The sequence below is a fragment of the Ranitomeya imitator genome, chromosome 1, assembly GCF_032444005.1.
Source record: "Ranitomeya imitator isolate aRanImi1 chromosome 1, aRanImi1.pri, whole genome shotgun sequence".
NCBI lineage: Eukaryota > Metazoa > Chordata > Amphibia > Anura > Dendrobatidae > Ranitomeya > Ranitomeya imitator.
The window spans coordinates 76,220,223-76,238,285 of record NC_091282.1 but is presented as its reverse complement, the minus strand read 5'-3'; the positions used below and the strand labels follow the sequence as shown (position 1 = coordinate 76,238,285).

Genomic DNA, 18,063 nt, shown 5'->3' with positions numbered 1-18,063 from the left:
CAGAACACAAAAGATGCTCTGCTGAGCCGAAGCGATGCTTTGGAGAAAAGCTCCAAGCAGCGGGCAGACGTGGCCTTTGGCTCCCCCTTGTGGGGGAAGGATGCCACCTTCCCTGTGTCGCTGCTATGCTTTGTTTATTGTTTCTTGGTTGGTTTGAGGTTGTTGCCTTTGCTCGACACTTTGGCCCTTTTTGACCCCCCCACCCCCGGCTGGTGGGGATTGAGCAAGTCGCTTGCATCTCGTTGACTTGGTGACGACATGGCTTGCTCTGCTTGTCTGCAGGTGCAGGCGGGCATGCTCGCGGGAGGGCACCTGCAGCATCCCCATCTCACAGCCTTGGGGCTGGAGCTGGAGCTGTGAGTGGGCCGCTGGTGCGCAGCTATCTGCGGTTTGCTCCTCCTGCCCTTGAGCCTCCTCCAGCGTGCATCCTCTTGAGCGGAGATGAGTGAGTCATGAGAGGGTGCCGGCAGCTGGAGCTCGAGCTGTCTACAGCATGTTCTCAGGCCAGCGCAGCAACGTGACGCGAGGCTGGGGCGGAGCCGAGGCTCCTATATGCAAATGACTCAGGCTGCTGCTGTGCATCTTGGGCGGCTTTTGACTTGAGCTCGGCCTGCCCTGTGGGGGGTCGGAGTGGGCGTCAGCCGCGTCGGGAGCGACCGGCGCCTCCCACTCGAGGAGCCTCCGTGCGGTCTGTGCCGAACGCCACCCCCCCACCCCCTCCCTTTCGGGCACGAGACTCCGCGATGTTGGGGAGCTGCGTCGGAGGGGCGCTCGTCGGGCCGGCGGGCCCCAACTCATACTTACCTGGCAGGGGAGATACCATGATCACTAAGGTGGTTCTCCCAGGGTGAGGCTCATCCATTGCACTCCGGGTGTGCTGACCCCTGCGATTTCCCCAAATGCGGGAAACTCGACTGCATAATTTGTGGTAGTGGGGGACTGCGTTCGCGCTTTCCCCTGATTTCCTATGGTCAAAGACAGAACACAAAAGATGCTCTGCTGAGCCGAAGCGATGCTTTGGAGAAAAGCTCCAAGCAGCGGGCAGACGTGGCCTTTGGCTCCCCCTTGTGGGGGAAGGATGCCACCTTCCCAGTGTCGCTGCTATGCTTTGTTTATTGTTTCTTGGTTGGTTTGAGGTTGTTGCCTTTGCTCGACACTTTGGCCCTTTTTGACCCCCCCACCCCCGGCTGGTGGGGATTGAGCAAGTCGCTTGCATCTCGTTGACTTGGTGACGACATGGCTTGCTCTGCTTGTCTGCAGGTGCAGGCGGGCATGCTCGCGGGAGGGCACCTGCAGCATCCCCATCTCACAGCCTTGGGGCTGGAGCTGGAGCTGTGAGTGGGCCGCTGGTGCGCAGCTATCTGCGGTTTGCTCCTCCTGCCCTTGAGCCTCCTCCAGCGTGCATCCTCTTGAGCGGAGATGAGTGAGTCATGAGAGGGTGCCGGCAGCTGGAGCTCGAGCTGTCTACAGCATGTTCTCAGGCCAGCGCAGCAACGTGACGCGAGGCTGGGGCGGAGCCGAGGCTCCTATATGCAAATGACTCAGGCTGCTGCTGTGCATCTTGGGCGGCTTTTGACTTGAGCTCGGCCTGCCCTGTGGGGGGTCGGAGTGGGCGTCAGCCGCGTCGGGAGCGACCGGCGCCTCCCACTCGAGGAGCCTCCGTGCGGTCTGTGCCGAACGCCACCCCCCACCCCCTCCCTTTCGGGCACGAGACTCCGCGATGTTGGGGAGCTGCGTCGGAGGGGCGCTCGTCGGGCCGGCGGGCCCCAACTCATACTTACCTGGCAGGGGTAAGGATACCATGATCACTAAGGTGGTTCTCCCAGGGTGAGGCTCATCCATTGCACTCCGGGTGTGCTGACCCCTGCGATTTCCCCAAATGCGGGAAACTCGACTGCATAATTTGTGGTAGTGGGGGACTGCGTTCGCGCTTTCCCCTGATTTCCTATGGTCAAAGACAGAACACAAAAGATGCTCTGCTGAGCCGAAGCGATGCTTTGGAGAAAAGCTCCAAGCAGCGGGCAGACGTGGCCTTTGGCTCCCCCTTGTGGGGGAAGGATGCCACCTTCCCTGTGTCGCTGCTATGCTTTGTTTATTGTTTCTTGGTTGGTTTGAGGTTGTTGCCTTTGCTCGACACTTTGGCCCTTTTTGACCCCCCCACCCCCGGCTGGTGGGGATTGAGCAAGTCGCTTGCATCTCGTTGACTTGGTGACGACATGGCTTGCTCTGCTTGTCTGCAGGTGCAGGCGGGCATGCTCGCGGGAGGGCACCTGCAGCATCCCCATCTCACAGCCTTGGGGCTGGAGCTGGAGCTGTGAGTGGGCCGCTGGTGCGCAGCTATCTGCGGTTTGGTCCTCCTGCCCTTGAGCCTCCTCCAGCGTGCATCCTCTTGAGCGGAGATGAGTGAGTCATGAGAGGGTGCCGGCAGCTGGAGCTCGAGCTGTCTACAGCATGTTCTCAGGCCAGCGCAGCAACGTGACGCGAGGCTGGGGCGGAGCCGAGGCTCCTATATGCAAATGACTCAGGCTGCTGCTGTGCATCTTGGGCGGCTTTTGACTTGAGCTCGGCCTGCCCTGTGGGGGGTCGGAGTGGGCGTCAGCCGCGTCGGGAGCGACCGGCGCCTCCCACTCGAGGAGCCTCCGTGCGGTCTGTGCCGAACGCCACCCCCCACCCCCTCCCTTTCGGGCACGAGACTCCGCGATGTTGGGGAGCTGCGTCGGAGGGGCGCTCGTCGGGCCGGCGGGCCCCAACTCATACTTACCTGGCAGGGGAGATACCATGATCACTAAGGTGGTTCTCCCAGGGTGAGGCTCATCCATTGCACTCCGGGTGTGCTGACCCCTGCGATTTCCCCAAATGCGGGAAACTCGACTGCATAATTTGTGGTAGTGGGGGACTGCGTTCGCGCTTTCCCCTGATTTCCTATGGTCAAAGACAGAACACAAAAGATGCTCTGCTGAGCCGAAGCGATGCTTTGGAGAAAAGCTCCAAGCAGCGGGCAGACGTGGCCTTTGGCTCCCCCTTGTGGGGGAAGGATGCCACCTTCCCTGTGTCGCTGCTATGCTTTGTTTATTGTTTCTTGGTTGGTTTGAGGTTGTTGCCTTTGCTCGACACTTTGGCCCTTTTTGACCCCCCCACCCCCGGCTGGTGGGGATTGAGCAAGTCGCTTGCATCTCGTTGACTTGGTGACGACATGGCTTGCTCTGCTTGTCTGCAGGTGCAGGCGGGCATGCTCGCGGGAGGGCACCTGCAGCATCCCCATCTCACAGCCTTGGGGCTGGAGCTGGAGCTGTGAGTGGGCCGCTGGTGCGCAGCTATCTGCGGTTTGGTCCTCCTGCCCTTGAGCCTCCTCCAGCGTGCATCCTCTTGAGCGGAGATGAGTGAGTCATGAGAGGGTGCCGGCAGCTGGAGCTCGAGCTGTCTACAGCATGTTCTCAGGCCAGCGCAGCAACGTGACGCGAGGCTGGGGCGGAGCCGAGGCTCCTATATGCAAATGACTCAGGCTGCTGCTGTGCATCTTGGGCGGCTTTTGACTTGAGCTCGGCCTGCCCTGTGGGGGGTCGGAGTGGGCGTCAGCCGCGTCGGGAGCGACCGGCGCCTCCCACTCGAGGAGCCTCCGTGCGGTCTGTGCCGAACGCCACCCCCCACCCCCTCCCTTTCGGGCACGAGACTCCGCGATGTTGGGGAGCTGCGTCGGAGGGGCGCTCGTCGGGCCGGCGGGCCCCAACTCATACTTACCTGGCAGGGGAGATACCATGATCACTAAGGTGGTTCTCCCAGGGTGAGGCTCATCCATTGCACTCCGGGTGTGCTGACCCCTGCGATTTCCCCAAATGCGGGAAACTCGACTGCATAATTTGTGGTAGTGGGGGACTGCGTTCGCGCTTTCCCCTGATTTCCTATGGTCAAAGACAGAACACAAAAGATGCTCTGCTGAGCCGAAGCGATGCTTTGGAGAAAAGCTCCAAGCAGCGGGCAGACGTGGCCTTTGGCTCCCCCTTGTGGGGGAAGGATGCCACCTTCCCTGTGTCGCTGCTATGCTTTGTTTATTGTTTCTTGGTTGGTTTGAGGTTGTTGCCTTTGCTCGACACTTTGGCCCTTTTTGACCCCCCCACCCCCGGCTGGTGGGGATTGAGCAAGTCGCTTGCATCTCGTTGACTTGGTGACGACATGGCTTGCTCTGCTTGTCTGCAGGTGCAGGCGGGCATGCTCGCGGGAGGGCACCTGCAGCATCCCCATCTCACAGCCTTGGGGCTGGAGCTGGAGCTGTGAGTGGGCCGCTGGTGCGCAGCTATCTGCGGTTTGCTCCTCCTGCCCTTGAGCCTCCTCCAGCGTGCATCCTCTTGAGCGGAGATGAGTGAGTCATGAGAGGGTGCCGGCAGCTGGAGCTCGAGCTGTCTACAGCATGTTCTCAGGCCAGCGCAGCAACGTGACGCGAGGCTGGGGCGGAGCCGAGGCTCCTATATGCAAATGACTCAGGCTGCTGCTGTGCATCTTGGGCGGCTTTTGACTTGAGCTCGGCCTGCCCTGTGGGGGGTCGGAGTGGGCGTCAGCCGCGTCGGGAGCGACCGGCGCCTCCCACTCGAGGAGCCTCCGTGCGATCTGTGCCGAACGCCACCCCCCACCCCCTCCCTTTCGGGCACGAGACTCCGCGATGTTGGGGAGCTGCGTCGGAGGGGCGCTCGTCGGGCCGGCGGGCCCCAACTCATACTTACCTGGCAGGGGAGATACCATGATCACTAAGGTGGTTCTCCCAGGGTGAGGCTCATCCATTGCACTCCGGGTGTGCTGACCCCTGCGATTTCCCCAAATGCGGGAAACTCGACTGCATAATTTGTGGTAGTGGGGGACTGCGTTCGCGCTTTCCCCTGATTTCCTATGGTCAAAGACAGAACACAAAAGATGCTCTGCTGAGCCGAAGCGATGCTTTGGAGAAAAGCTCCAAGCAGCGGGCAGACGTGGCCTTTGGCTCCCCCTTGTGGGGGAAGGATGCCACCTTCCCTGTGTCGCTGCTATGCTTTGTTTATTGTTTCTTGGTTGGTTTGAGGTTGTTGCCTTTGCTCGACACTTTGGCCCTTTTTGACCCCCCCACCCCCGGCTGGTGGGGATTGAGCAAGTCGCTTGCATCTCGTTGACTTGGTGACGACATGGCTTGCTCTGCTTGTCTGCAGGTGCAGGCGGGCATGCTCGCGGGAGGGCACCTGCAGCATCCCCATCTCACAGCCTTGGGGCTGGAGCTGGAGCTGTGAGTGGGCCGCTGGTGCGCAGCTATCTGCGGTTTGGTCCTCCTGCCCTTGAGCCTCCTCCAGCGTGCATCCTCTTGAGCGGAGATGAGTGAGTCATGAGAGGGTGCCGGCAGCTGGAGCTCGAGCTGTCTACAGCATGTTCTCAGGCCAGCGCAGCAACGTGACGCGAGGCTGGGGCGGAGCCGAGGCTCCTATATGCAAATGACTCAGGCTGCTGCTGTGCATCTTGGGCGGCTTTTGACTTGAGCTCGGCCTGCCCTGTGGGGGGTCGGAGTGGGCGTCAGCCGCGTCGGGAGCGACCGGCGCCTCCCACTCGAGGAGCCTCCGTGCGGTCTGTGCCGAACGCCAACCCCCACCCCCTCCCTTTCGGGCACGAGACTCCGCGATGTTGGGGAGCTGCGTCGGAGGGGCGCTCGTCGGGCCGGCGGGCCCCAACTCATACTTACCTGGCAGGGGAGATACCATGATCACTAAGGTGGTTCTCCCAGGGTGAGGCTCATCCATTGCACTCCGGGTGTGCTGACCCCTGCGATTTCCCCAAATGCGGGAAACTCGACTGCATAATTTGTGGTAGTGGGGGACTGCGTTCGCGCTTTCCCCTGATTTCCTATGGTCAAAGACAGAACACAAAAGATGCTCTGCTGAGCCGAAGCGATGCTTTGGAGAAAAGCTCCAAGCAGCGGGCAGACGTGGCCTTTGGCTCCCCCTTGTGGGGGAAGGATGCCACCTTCCCTGTGTCGCTGCTATGCTTTGTTTATTGTTTCTTGGTTGGTTTGAGGTTGTTGCCTTTGCTCGACACTTTGGCCCTTTTTGACCCCCCCACCCCCGGCTGGTGGGGATTGAGCAAGTCGCTTGCATCTCGTTGACTTGGTGACGACATGGCTTGCTCTGCTTGTCTGCAGGTGCAGGCGGGCATGCTCGCGGGAGGGCACCTGCAGCATCCCCATCTCACAGCCTTGGGGCTGGAGCTGGAGCTGTGAGTGGGCCGCTGGTGCGCAGCTATCTGCGGTTTGGTCCTCCTGCCCTTGAGCCTCCTCCAGCGTGCATCCTCTTGAGCGGAGATGAGTGAGTCATGAGAGGGTGCCGGCAGCTGGAGCTCGAGCTGTCTACAGCATGTTCTCAGGCCAGCGCAGCAACGTGACGCGAGGCTGGGGCGGAGCCGAGGCTCCTATATGCAAATGACTCAGGCTGCTGCTGTGCATCTTGGGCGGCTTTTGACTTGAGCTCGGCCTGCCCTGTGGGGGGTCGGAGTGGGCGTCAGCCGCGTCGGGAGCGACCGGCGCCTCCCACTCGAGGAGCCTCCGTGCGGTCTGTGCCGAACGCCACCCCCCACCCCCTCCCTTTCGGGCACGAGACTCCGCGATGTTGGGGAGCTGCGTCGGAGGGGCGCTCGTCGGGCCGGCGGGCCCCAACTCATACTTACCTGGCAGGGGAGATACCATGATCACTAAGGTGGTTCTCCCAGGGTGAGGCTCATCCATTGCACTCCGGGTGTGCTGACCCCTGCGATTTCCCCAAATGCGGGAAACTCGACTGCATAATTTGTGGTAGTGGGGGACTGCGTTCGCGCTTTCCCCTGATTTCCTATGGTCAAAGACAGAACACAAAAGATGCTCTGCTGAGCCGAAGCGATGCTTTGGAGAAAAGCTCCAAGCAGCGGGCAGACGTGGCCTTTGGCTCCCCCTTGTGGGGGAAGGATGCCACCTTCCCTGTGTCGCTGCTATGCTTTGTTTATTGTTTCTTGGTTGGTTTGAGGTTGTTGCCTTTGCTCGACACTTTGGCCCTTTTTGACCCCCCCACCCCCGGCTGGTGGGGATTGAGCAAGTCGCTTGCATCTCGTTGACTTGGTGACGACATGGCTTGCTCTGCTTGTCTGCAGGTGCAGGCGGGCATGCTCGCGGGAGGGCACCTGCAGCATCCCCATCTCACAGCCTTGGGGCTGGAGCTGGAGCTGTGAGTGGGCCGCTGGTGCGCAGCTATCTGCGGTTTGGTCCTCCTGCCCTTGAGCCTCCTCCAGCGTGCATCCTCTTGAGCGGAGATGAGTGAGTCATGAGAGGGTGCCGGCAGCTGGAGCTCGAGCTGTCTACAGCATGTTCTCAGGCCAGCGCAGCAACGTGACGCGAGGCTGGGGCGGAGCCGAGGCTCCTATATGCAAATGACTCAGGCTGCTGCTGTGCATCTTGGGCGGCTTTTGACTTGAGCTCGGCCTGCCCTGTGGGGGGTCGGAGTGGGCGTCAGCCGCGTCGGGAGCGACCGGCGCCTCCCACTCGAGGAGCCTCCGTGCGGTCTGTGCCGAACGCCACCCCCCACCCCCTCCCTTTCGGGCACGAGACTCCGCGATGTTGGGGAGCTGCGTCGGAGGGGCGCTCGTCGGGCCGGCGGGCCCCAACTCATACTTACCTGGCAGGGGAGATACCATGATCACTAAGGTGGTTCTCCCAGGGTGAGGCTCATCCATTGCACTCCGGGTGTGCTGACCCCTGCGATTTCCCCAAATGCGGGAAACTCGACTGCATAATTTGTGGTAGTGGGGGACTGCGTTCGCGCTTTCCCCTGATTTCCTATGGTCAAAGACAGAACACAAAAGATGCTCTGCTGAGCCGAAGCGATGCTTTGGAGAAAAGCTCCAAGCAGCGGGCAGACGTGGCCTTTGGCTCCCCCTTGTGGGGGAAGGATGCCACCTTCCCTGTGTCGCTGCTATGCTTTGTTTATTGTTTCTTGGTTGGTTTGAGGTTGTTGCCTTTGCTCGACACTTTGGCCCTTTTTGACCCCCCCACCCCCGGCTGGTGGGGATTGAGCAAGTCGCTTGCATCTCGTTGACTTGGTGACGACATGGCTTGCTCTGCTTGTCTGCAGGTGCAGGCGGGCATGCTCGCGGGAGGGCACCTGCAGCATCCCCATCTCACAGCCTTGGGGCTGGAGCTGGAGCTGTGAGTGGGCCGCTGGTGCGCAGCTATCTGCGGTTTGGTCCTCCTGCCCTTGAGCCTCCTCCAGCGTGCATCCTCTTGAGCGGAGATGAGTGAGTCATGAGAGGGTGCCGGCAGCTGGAGCTCGAGCTGTCTACAGCATGTTCTCAGGCCAGCGCAGCAACGTGACGCGAGGCTGGGGCGGAGCCGAGGCTCCTATATGCAAATGACTCAGGCTGCTGCTGTGCATCTTGGGCGGCTTTTGACTTGAGCTCGGCCTGCCCTGTGGGGGGTCGGAGTGGGCGTCAGCCGCGTCGGGAGCGACCGGCGCCTCCCACTCGAGGAGCCTCCGTGCGGTCTGTGCCGAACGCCACCCCCCACCCCCTCCCTTTCGGGCACGAGACTCCGCGATGTTGGGGAGCTGCGTCGGAGGGGCGCTCGTCGGGCCGGCGGGCCCCAACTCATACTTACCTGGCAGGGGAGATACCATGATCACTAAGGTGGTTCTCCCAGGGTGAGGCTCATCCATTGCACTCCGGGTGTGCTGACCCCTGCGATTTCCCCAAATGCGGGAAACTCGACTGCATAATTTGTGGTAGTGGGGGACTGCGTTCGCGCTTTCCCCTGATTTCCTATGGTCAAAGACAGAACACAAAAGATGCTCTGCTGAGCCGAAGCGATGCTTTGGAGAAAAGCTCCAAGCAGCGGGCAGACGTGGCCTTTGGCTCCCCCTTGTGGGGGAAGGATGCCACCTTCCCTGTGTCGCTGCTATGCTTTGTTTATTGTTTCTTGGTTGGTTTGAGGTTGTTGCCTTTGCTCGACACTTTGGCCCTTTTTGACCCCCCCACCCCCGGCTGGTGGGGATTGAGCAAGTCGCTTGCATCTCGTTGACTTGGTGACGACATGGCTTGCTCTGCTTGTCTGCAGGTGCAGGCGGGCATGCTCGCGGGAGGGCACCTGCAGCATCCCCATCTCACAGCCTTGGGGCTGGAGCTGGAGCTGTGAGTGGGCCGCTGGTGCGCAGCTATCTGCGGTTTGGTCCTCCTGCCCTTGAGCCTCCTCCAGCGTGCATCCTCTTGAGCGGAGATGAGTGAGTCATGAGAGGGTGCCGGCAGCTGGAGCTCGAGCTGTCTACAGCATGTTCTCAGGCCAGCGCAGCAACGTGACGCGAGGCTGGGGCGGAGCCGAGGCTCCTATATGCAAATGACTCAGGCTGCTGCTGTGCATCTTGGGCGGCTTTTGACTTGAGCTCGGCCTGCCCTGTGGGGGGTCGGAGTGGGCGTCAGCCGCGTCGGGAGCGACCGGCGCCTCCCACTCGAGGAGCCTCCGTGCGGTCTGTGCCGAACGCCACCCCCCACCCCCTCCCTTTCGGGCACGAGACTCCGCGATGTTGGGGAGCTGCGTCGGAGGGGCGCTCGTCGGGCCGGCGGGCCCCAACTCATACTTACCTGGCAGGGGAGATACCATGATCACTAAGGTGGTTCTCCCAGGGTGAGGCTCATCCATTGCACTCCGGGTGTGCTGACCCCTGCGATTTCCCCAAATGCGGGAAACTCGACTGCATAATTTGTGGTAGTGGGGGACTGCGTTCGCGCTTTCCCCTGATTTCCTATGGTCAAAGACAGAACACAAAAGATGCTCTGCTGAGCCGAAGCGATGCTTTGGAGAAAAGCTCCAAGCAGCGGGCAGACGTGGCCTTTGGCTCCCCCTTGTGGGGGAAGGATGCCACCTTCCCTGTGTCGCTGCTATGCTTTGTTTATTGTTTCTTGGTTGGTTTGAGGTTGTTGCCTTTGCTCGACACTTTGGCCCTTTTTGACCCCCCCACCCCCGGCTGGTGGGGATTGAGCAAGTCGCTTGCATCTCGTTGACTTGGTGACGACATGGCTTGCTCTGCTTGTCTGCAGGTGCAGGCGGGCATGCTCGCGGGAGGGCACCTGCAGCATCCCCATCTCACAGCCTTGGGGCTGGAGCTGGAGCTGTGAGTGGGCCGCTGGTGCGCAGCTATCTGCGGTTTGGTCCTCCTGCCCTTGAGCCTCCTCCAGCGTGCATCCTCTTGAGCGGAGATGAGTGAGTCATGAGAGGGTGCCGGCAGCTGGAGCTCGAGCTGTCTACAGCATGTTCTCAGGCCAGCGCAGCAACGTGACGCGAGGCTGGGGCGGAGCCGAGGCTCCTATATGCAAATGACTCAGGCTGCTGCTGTGCATCTTGGGCGGCTTTTGACTTGAGCTCGGCCTGCCCTGTGGGGGGTCGGAGTGGGCGTCAGCCGCGTCGGGAGCGACCGGCGCCTCCCACTCGAGGAGCCTCCGTGCGGTCTGTGCCGAACGCCACCCCCCACCCCCTCCCTTTCGGGCACGAGACTCCGCGATGTTGGGGAGCTGCGTCGGAGGGGCGCTCGTCGGGCCGGCGGGCCCCAACTCATACTTACCTGGCAGGGGAGATACCATGATCACTAAGGTGGTTCTCCCAGGGTGAGGCTCATCCATTGCACTCCGGGTGTGCTGACCCCTGCGATTTCCCCAAATGCGGGAAACTCGACTGCATAATTTGTGGTAGTGGGGGACTGCGTTCGCGCTTTCCCCTGATTTCCTATGGTCAAAGACAGAACACAAAAGATGCTCTGCTGAGCCGAAGCGATGCTTTGGAGAAAAGCTCCAAGCAGCGGGCAGACGTGGCCTTTGGCTCCCCCTTGTGGGGGAAGGATGCCACCTTCCCTGTGTCGCTGCTATGCTTTGTTTATTGTTTCTTGGTTGGTTTGAGGTTGTTGCCTTTGCTCGACACTTTGGCCCTTTTTGACCCCCCCACCCCCGGCTGGTGGGGATTGAGCAAGTCGCTTGCATCTCGTTGACTTGGTGACGACATGGCTTGCTCTGCTTGTCTGCAGGTGCAGGCGGGCATGCTCGCGGGAGGGCACCTGCAGCATCCCCATCTCACAGCCTTGGGGCTGGAGCTGGAGCTGTGAGTGGGCCGCTGGTGCGCAGCTATCTGCGGTTTGGTCCTCCTGCCCTTGAGCCTCCTCCAGCGTGCATCCTCTTGAGCGGAGATGAGTGAGTCATGAGAGGGTGCCGGCAGCTGGAGCTCGAGCTGTCTACAGCATGTTCTCAGGCCAGCGCAGCAACGTGACGCGAGGCTGGGGCGGAGCCGAGGCTCCTATATGCAAATGACTCAGGCTGCTGCTGTGCATCTTGGGCGGCTTTTGACTTGAGCTCGGCCTGCCCTGTGGGGGGTCGGAGTGGGCGTCAGCCGCGTCGGGAGCGACCGGCGCCTCCCACTCGAGGAGCCTCCGTGCGGTCTGTGCCGAACGCCACCCCCCACCCCCTCCCTTTCGGGCACGAGACTCCGCGATGTTGGGGAGCTGCGTCGGAGGGGCGCTCGTCGGGCCGGCGGGCCCCAACTCATACTTACCTGGCAGGGGAGATACCATGATCACTAAGGTGGTTCTCCCAGGGTGAGGCTCATCCATTGCACTCCGGGTGTGCTGACCCCTGCGATTTCCCCAAATGCGGGAAACTCGACTGCATAATTTGTGGTAGTGGGGGACTGCGTTCGCGCTTTCCCCTGATTTCCTATGGTCAAAGACAGAACACAAAAGATGCTCTGCTGAGCCGAAGCGATGCTTTGGAGAAAAGCTCCAAGCAGCGGGCAGACGTGGCCTTTGGCTCCCCCTTGTGGGGGAAGGATGCCACCTTCCCTGTGTCGCTGCTATGCTTTGTTTATTGTTTCTTGGTTGGTTTGAGGTTGTTGCCTTTGCTCGACACTTTGGCCCTTTTTGACCCCCCCACCCCCGGCTGGTGGGGATTGAGCAAGTCGCTTGCATCTCGTTGACTTGGTGACGACATGGCTTGCTCTGCTTGTCTGCAGGTGCAGGCGGGCATGCTCGCGGGAGGGCACCTGCAGCATCCCCATCTCACAGCCTTGGGGCTGGAGCTGGAGCTGTGAGTGGGCCGCTGGTGCGCAGCTATCTGCGGTTTGGTCCTCCTGCCCTTGAGCCTCCTCCAGCGTGCATCCTCTTGAGCGGAGATGAGTGAGTCATGAGAGGGTGCCGGCAGCTGGAGCTCGAGCTGTCTACAGCATGTTCTCAGGCCAGCGCAGCAACGTGACGCGAGGCTGGGGCGGAGCCGAGGCTCCTATATGCAAATGACTCAGGCTGCTGCTGTGCATCTTGGGCGGCTTTTGACTTGAGCTCGGCCTGCCCTGTGGGGGGTCGGAGTGGGCGTCAGCCGCGTCGGGAGCGACCGGCGCCTCCCACTCGAGGAGCCTCCGTGCGGTCTGTGCCGAACGCCACCCCCCACCCCCTCCCTTTCGGGCACGAGACTCCGCGATGTTGGGGAGCTGCGTCGGAGGGGCGCTCGTCGGGCCGGCGGGCCCCAACTCATACTTACCTGGCAGGGGAGATACCATGATCACTAAGGTGGTTCTCCCAGGGTGAGGCTCATCCATTGCACTCCGGGTGTGCTGACCCCTGCGATTTCCCCAAATGCGGGAAACTCGACTGCATAATTTGTGGTAGTGGGGGACTGCGTTCGCGCTTTCCCCTGATTTCCTATGGTCAAAGACAGAACACAAAAGATGCTCTGCTGAGCCGAAGCGATGCTTTGGAGAAAAGCTCCAAGCAGCGGGCAGACGTGGCCTTTGGCTCCCCCTTGTGGGGGAAGGATGCCACCTTCCCTGTGTCGCTGCTATGCTTTGTTTATTGTTTCTTGGTTGGTTTGAGGTTGTTGCCTTTGCTCGACACTTTGGCCCTTTTTGACCCCCCCACCCCCGGCTGGTGGGGATTGAGCAAGTCGCTTGCATCTCGTTGACTTGGTGACGACATGGCTTGCTCTGCTTGTCTGCAGGTGCAGGCGGGCATGCTCGCGGGAGGGCACCTGCAGCATCCCCATCTCACAGCCTTGGGGCTGGAGCTGGAGCTGTGAGTGGGCCGCTGGTGCGCAGCTATCTGCGGTTTGGTCCTCCTGCCCTTGAGCCTCCTCCAGCGTGCATCCTCTTGAGCGGAGATGAGTGAGTCATGAGAGGGTGCCGGCAGCTGGAGCTCGAGCTGTCTACAGCATGTTCTCAGGCCAGCGCAGCAACGTGACGCGAGGCTGGGGCGGAGCCGAGGCTCCTATATGCAAATGACTCAGGCTGCTGCTGTGCATCTTGGGCGGCTTTTGACTTGAGCTCGGCCTGCCCTGTGGGGGGTCGGAGTGGGCGTCAGCCGCGTCGGGAGCGACCGGCGCCTCCCACTCGAGGAGCCTCCGTGCGGTCTGTGCCGAACGCCACCCCCCACCCCCTCCCTTTCGGGCACGAGACTCCGCGATGTTGGGGAGCTGCGTCGGAGGGGCGCTCGTCGGGCCGGCGGGCCCCAACTCATACTTACCTGGCAGGGGAGATACCATGATCACTAAGGTGGTTCTCCCAGGGTGAGGCTCATCCATTGCCCTCCGGGTGTGCTGACCCCTGCGATTTCCCCAAATGCGGGAAACTCGACTGCATAATTTGTGGTAGTGGGGGACTGCGTTCGCGCTTTCCCCTGATTTCCTATGGTCAAAGACAGAACACAAAAGATGCTCTGCTGAGCCGAAGCGATGCTTTGGAGAAAAGCTCCAAGCAGCGGGCAGACGTGGCCTTTGGCTCCCCCTTGTGGGGGAAGGATGCCACCTTCCCTGTGTCGCTGCTATGCTATGCTTTGTTTATTGTTTCTTGGTTGGTTTGAGGTTGTTGCCTTTGCTCGACACTTTGGCCCTTTTTGACCCCCCCACCCCCGGCTGGTGGGGATTGAGCAAGTCGCTTGCATCTCGTTGACTTGGTGACGACATGGCTTGCTCTGCTTGTCTGCAGGTGCAGGCGGGCATGCTCGCGGGAGGGCACCTGCAGCATCCCCATCTCACAGCCTTGGGGCTGGAGCTGGAGCTGTGAGTGGGCCGCTGGTGCGCAGCTATCTGCGGTTTGGTCCTCCTGCCCTTGAGCCTCCTCCAGCGTGCATCCTCTTGAGCGGAGATGAGTGAGTCATGAGAGGGTGCCGGCAGCTGGAGCTCGAGCTGTCTACAGCATGTTCTCAGGCCAGCGCAGCAACGTGACGCGAGGCTGGGGCGGAGCCGAGGCTCCTATATGCAAATGACTCAGGCTGCTGCTGTGCATCTTGGGCGGCTTTTGACTTGAGCTCGGCCTGCCCTGTGGGGGGTCGGAGTGGGCGTCAGCCGCGTCGGGAGCGACCGGCGCCTCCCACTCGAGGAGCCTCCGTGCGGTCTGTGCCGAACGCCACCCCCCACCCCCTCCCTTTCGGGCACGAGACTCCGCGATGTTGGGGAGCTGCGTCGGAGGGGCGCTCGTCGGGCCGGCGGGCCCCAACTCATACTTACCTGGCAGGGGAGATACCATTCTCTCTGGGTGAGTATCGCTTCTCAGCCTTCTGACGGGCAGCAGTGGTGGGAGACTACTTCTGTTTCTTGTTGGTTGGCGGTTGCGATCGGGGTTCCCCTTGTGGGGCCCTGGTGTGCGATAGAGTGGCGACTGTGTTTATCTGCTACGAAAATGGTGGAGAAGGCACGTGGATTAGAGGACTCTGTCCGTCTACAAGTCCTGTCTGGACATGAGGAAGAAATTGGCCTGGACCAAATTTGCATGGATGTCTTGAAGAACATAAGAAGCCTTAAGGTAACAGATGTATTGGCACTGCAGGATTTTCAAAAGCAGGGAATTTATGATATCACGTTTGTTTCCTTGGGTATATGTCAGAAAGTCTACATGGAGCTGGTGCGGATGAAGGAGAAGAAAGAAGTGGAATGCCTGGAGTTTATTGTTGTGGAGCCCCTTTTTCAACAGACTTACAAGTATGTTGTGGTACATATGTATAATCCCAAGGTTCCAGATGATACCGTAACCCATTTTTTGAGAAGATACTGTTATGAAGTCAAATTCCTGGGGAAGATGAAAAATAGGCATAACTATTATAATGGCAAAAGAAGATACTTGGTGAAATTAATTCCTGATGCAACAGCCATTGGGGGGGCTCTGAGCATTCCTGCACAATTTTCAATTGGGGGGGAGAGGGGTTTTTGTTTCTACACTGGACAAATTGAATATTGTAGAAAGTGTCATATGTACGGACATGTGCAGAAAGAATGCCCGGTGCAAGGAATTGTTTGTAAGAATTGTGGGAAGCCCGGCCACATGGTGGATAGTTGCCCTGAGGCAAAGGTGTGTGATTTGTGTGGGTTGGAAGGTCACTTTGCCAGGAAATGTAGATTGTGGACTCAGATTCCTAAGTCCTATGCGGAGGCAACTAGTGGTCACTGGGGAAATAAGAGTGATGGTAAGAGTGGTGAGCATGAAAGCGCTAAGAATGAGAAAAGTGAGTTTGGTGGAAAAGGCAAACCTGAGCATCGTGCTGGTGTGATAGTTTCAAATGCAGCTAAAGAGCAAAGAAGTCAGAAACAAAATGGTGGAAGTAAAGTGAGCCATGCTGGATCTAAGATGGAGGATGGAGGGCGGGGCCAGGAAGGGGGAAAAGATTTTCAGAGCTCTCCTATAGTTGATCTGGGCGAGGCCAAGAGTGCAATGGAGACTGTGTCTGAAGGACAGGGCCTTGGTGGTGAATTTGCATATGCTAATGCAGGCGTATGTGTGGACCCTGTAGTGGGGGAGGGAGATGGGGAAGGAATGGAGTTTCAGGAGGAGGAGGAGGAGGAGGATTCAGATCGGACGCTCACTCCTGGGCAGAGGGATGGGGGGACTAGTAGTAGTGATGAAAGTGTTTTTGAGGATGGTGATGATGATGATGATGATGATGGGGAGGATGAGGAAGAGGATGAGGAAATAGCTTCCTCGCTCAGTAAAAAGAGTAGAATGGAGGGGTGTTGGTCTGGTGGGCAGGGAGATCCTGTCTCTCCAAGGCCAGGTGTTTCTAACAGGGGCTCGGATCCTGAGTCGCCTGATATATGTAGAAAGGTGGATAGTAGGAATACTCCTTTCTCTGAATCATGATGGAGAATGTATGGTGGAAAATAATTTTTTTTGCCATGATGAGTTTATGTGTTGCTTCCCTGAATGTGCGAGGGATCAGTTCTTCTATCAGGAGAGCAGGTATATTAGATTATATGGAGAGGGTGAATGCTGACATTATATGTCTACAAGAATGTGCAATAAAAGCCTCACCGCATGCAAGTGAATGGAGCAGGGGGCAGTCTTTTTGGTCTCCTTGTACAGACAATAAAAATGAGGGGGTTGGCATACTATTGAAAAATAATAATTTAAAAGTATTACAGTTTAAAATTATCATACCTGGAAGATGTTTGTTTTTGTTATTAGATTTCTTAGGTCACCGGGTAAGGGTTTTTAATATTTATGCCCCTGCGGACAAGAAAGCACGGGTGTCCTTTTTGGAGTCGGTAAAGTGGTTTCTGCCAGGTAGAGATTTTTCTATAATAGCAGGTGATTTTAATTGCATTAGATCTGCAAATGATCGTAAGAGCTCTGCGGAATTCAGGACGGATGTGACTTCCAATATGTTGAATCAAGTGGTGCAGGATTTACGCTACACGGATGTGGGTTTGATGGTTCGGCCGAATGAAAACAAGTTTACATTTGTGGCGGACAGTGGGCGTTGTAGTTCCCGGATCGATTATGTGTTTGTGTCTGAAGGGATCAAAGTTACCAAATGTAATCATGTGACAAACACTTTTTCTGATCATAAGATGGTAATGGTGGATCTGTGTATTGTTGAGTCCCTTGCTTTTGGCAAGGGGCTCTGGAAGCTAAATGTAAGCCTGCTGGAAGAAGAGGAGGTGAGAAGTGGTTTTAAAAACGTGTTTACATTCTGTGTGTCTGAACAGCACCGTTTTAAAAATCTGCTGGAATGGTGGGATTGGGCAAAGGAGAAATTTGCATATTATTTTAAAGGGGTGTGTTTTAAAAGAGCAAAAGCCAAAAGAGATCAAGAGGAAGCAATAATTTCTAAGATGGAAGCGCTTTATAAGTTTAAAAGAGCTGGGATGGAGGTGGATAATGAGATTGCTGATTTGAAGGAGGATTTTAAAAAAACACTAATTGAAAAAGGGAAATCTATTGTCTTTAAAGCAAAAATACAGCACATGGAAGAAGATGAGCAATGTACAAGATATTTTTTTAAGAAATGTTTTAAGCCTAAAGGGGTTTTTAAGTCTGTTTTTACTCCTGCAGGTGAGAAGTCTGGGGAGGAAATGATTAATGGTATTCATTCTTTTTATAAAACCCTTTTTTCGAATGACAGCAGAGCCAGTGATGCAGAAATCAATGATTATTGTAATATTTTGACTGATAATATTCCTGAAGAAAAGGTGTCTTTTCTAAGTGATGGGCTCAAAAAGGATGAAGTGAGGCGTGCTGTGGATGGACTGGCGAAAGGGAAGACACCTGGCTGTGATGGCCTTCCTGTGGAATTTTATGTAGTATTTTGGGACATTTTAGGTGTGGAATTTTATCGGGTGGTGGAATATGTTTTTACTCATGCGGTTCTGTCTGACTCTATGCGTAGAGGGATCGTCACTTTGATACATAAGAAGGGTGATGTGAGAGAAATTAAAAACTGGAGACCAATAACTTTGCTCAATTGTGATTACAAGATTATTTCCAAAATTGTGGCAAGTAGATTGAGTGAAGTAATAATGGACATGGTGGGTGAATACCAAGCATGTGCAGTGCCAGGTAGGAGAATATCGGACAACTTGTTGCTTTTAAGGGACTTAATTTATTACGCTAATTTTAATAAGAACCCCCTTCTTGTACAGTCAGTTGACCTGGAAAAAGCTTTTGATAAAGTTTCACATAGATTTTTGTTTGCTGCACTTAGACACCTTGGGATCCCCATTAAATTATTGAACATTATTAAGTCTTTTTATTGTGGAGTTAGTAGTCAGCTCTTAATTAATGGTCACGTGAGTTCTAGTTTTAATATT

General features: G+C 57.6%; 14 non-coding genes across 14 annotated transcripts; all 14 read left to right on the top strand.

Moving 5' to 3' along the window:
• Positions 1 to 796: 796 nt before the first annotated feature.
• Positions 797 to 960, top strand: LOC138660270 (U1 spliceosomal RNA). Its single transcript, XR_011317735.1, has one exon. It is a non-coding gene; the product is annotated as a U1 spliceosomal RNA (small nuclear RNA).
• Positions 961 to 1,773: 813 nt separating this feature from the next.
• On the top strand, positions 1,774 to 1,940 carry LOC138660390 (U1 spliceosomal RNA). The gene has a single exon (XR_011317838.1). It is a non-coding gene; the product is annotated as a U1 spliceosomal RNA (small nuclear RNA).
• An 813-nt stretch (positions 1,941 to 2,753) lies between these two features.
• Positions 2,754 to 2,917, top strand: LOC138660268 (U1 spliceosomal RNA). Its single transcript, XR_011317734.1, has one exon. It is a non-coding gene; the product is annotated as a U1 spliceosomal RNA (small nuclear RNA).
• Positions 2,918 to 3,730: 813 nt separating this feature from the next.
• On the top strand, positions 3,731 to 3,894 carry LOC138660267 (U1 spliceosomal RNA). The gene has a single exon (XR_011317733.1). It is a non-coding gene; the product is annotated as a U1 spliceosomal RNA (small nuclear RNA).
• An 813-nt stretch (positions 3,895 to 4,707) lies between these two features.
• LOC138660266 (U1 spliceosomal RNA) lies at positions 4,708 to 4,871 on the top strand. The gene has a single exon (XR_011317732.1). It is a non-coding gene; the product is annotated as a U1 spliceosomal RNA (small nuclear RNA).
• Positions 4,872 to 5,684: 813 nt separating this feature from the next.
• On the top strand, positions 5,685 to 5,848 carry LOC138660265 (U1 spliceosomal RNA). Its single transcript, XR_011317731.1, has one exon. It is a non-coding gene; the product is annotated as a U1 spliceosomal RNA (small nuclear RNA).
• Positions 5,849 to 6,661: 813 nt separating this feature from the next.
• LOC138660264 (U1 spliceosomal RNA) lies at positions 6,662 to 6,825 on the top strand. Its single transcript, XR_011317730.1, has one exon. It is a non-coding gene; the product is annotated as a U1 spliceosomal RNA (small nuclear RNA).
• Positions 6,826 to 7,638: 813 nt separating this feature from the next.
• On the top strand, positions 7,639 to 7,802 carry LOC138660263 (U1 spliceosomal RNA). Its single transcript, XR_011317729.1, has one exon. It is a non-coding gene; the product is annotated as a U1 spliceosomal RNA (small nuclear RNA).
• An 813-nt stretch (positions 7,803 to 8,615) lies between these two features.
• Positions 8,616 to 8,779, top strand: LOC138660262 (U1 spliceosomal RNA). Its single transcript, XR_011317728.1, has one exon. It is a non-coding gene; the product is annotated as a U1 spliceosomal RNA (small nuclear RNA).
• An 813-nt stretch (positions 8,780 to 9,592) lies between these two features.
• Positions 9,593 to 9,756, top strand: LOC138660260 (U1 spliceosomal RNA). The gene has a single exon (XR_011317727.1). It is a non-coding gene; the product is annotated as a U1 spliceosomal RNA (small nuclear RNA).
• An 813-nt stretch (positions 9,757 to 10,569) lies between these two features.
• LOC138660259 (U1 spliceosomal RNA) lies at positions 10,570 to 10,733 on the top strand. Its single transcript, XR_011317726.1, has one exon. It is a non-coding gene; the product is annotated as a U1 spliceosomal RNA (small nuclear RNA).
• Positions 10,734 to 11,546: 813 nt separating this feature from the next.
• Positions 11,547 to 11,710, top strand: LOC138660258 (U1 spliceosomal RNA). Its single transcript, XR_011317725.1, has one exon. It is a non-coding gene; the product is annotated as a U1 spliceosomal RNA (small nuclear RNA).
• An 813-nt stretch (positions 11,711 to 12,523) lies between these two features.
• LOC138660257 (U1 spliceosomal RNA) lies at positions 12,524 to 12,687 on the top strand. The gene has a single exon (XR_011317724.1). It is a non-coding gene; the product is annotated as a U1 spliceosomal RNA (small nuclear RNA).
• An 813-nt stretch (positions 12,688 to 13,500) lies between these two features.
• LOC138660373 (U1 spliceosomal RNA) lies at positions 13,501 to 13,664 on the top strand. The gene has a single exon (XR_011317824.1). It is a non-coding gene; the product is annotated as a U1 spliceosomal RNA (small nuclear RNA).
• Positions 13,665 to 18,063: the final 4,399 nt, after the last annotated feature.